The following is a 650-nucleotide window of genomic DNA, read 5'->3' as shown; positions in this document are numbered from 1 at the left end:
GTATCCCCGGTGTTTCGCGTTTTCGGACCGGTGAACCGGAGGGGGAAAGCTGCGTGTTCGCTATGCTAGGAATGTGTGGTGGATAAACGGGCTGCGTATCCGGATTCGTCTCGTCGTTCTGAGCAACTTTCATGTACAAGGTTTTTCCATCTGAGTTATGGTTTATTTTATATAAATTTTAAAAGATTTAATCATTTTTAGAATTTATTTAATTATTTAACTCTAACATTATCCAGAATAGTGTATGCTGACGTCAGCATGACGTCAGCAGTCAACGTTAACCGTTGACCTGGTCAACCTACTGTGTCGGTCCAGTGGGACCCACCTGTCATTCACTTTTTAGTTAATTATCAGTAGTTCACTAGGTTAATTAGTCATTAGGTTAATTATACATAATTAGTTAATTTAATCATAGTTAATTTAATTAATCAATTAATTAATTAATTTAATATTAATATTATTAATATATATATATTTTTTTTATCTCTTTTTTTAACAGAAACGTTCTGTGGGGGCTAGGCCCCACACGTCATTGGCCCAGGGGGGGCCTTGCGGGCGCTGGGTGCAGGCCGCGGGCGCCACCCGTTAACGGGCGAACTCGGGCGGCCGCCGCAGGCGCGCGCGCCAGCGCCCGCGAGGCGGGCTGGGCG

Source organism: Triticum dicoccoides, chromosome 5A, assembly GCF_002162155.2.
Source record: "Triticum dicoccoides isolate Atlit2015 ecotype Zavitan chromosome 5A, WEW_v2.0, whole genome shotgun sequence".
NCBI classification, from domain to species: Eukaryota; Viridiplantae; Streptophyta; class Magnoliopsida; order Poales; family Poaceae; genus Triticum; species Triticum dicoccoides.
The sequence above is the reverse complement of the archived record's forward strand: the minus strand, read 5'-3'. Positions refer to the sequence as shown.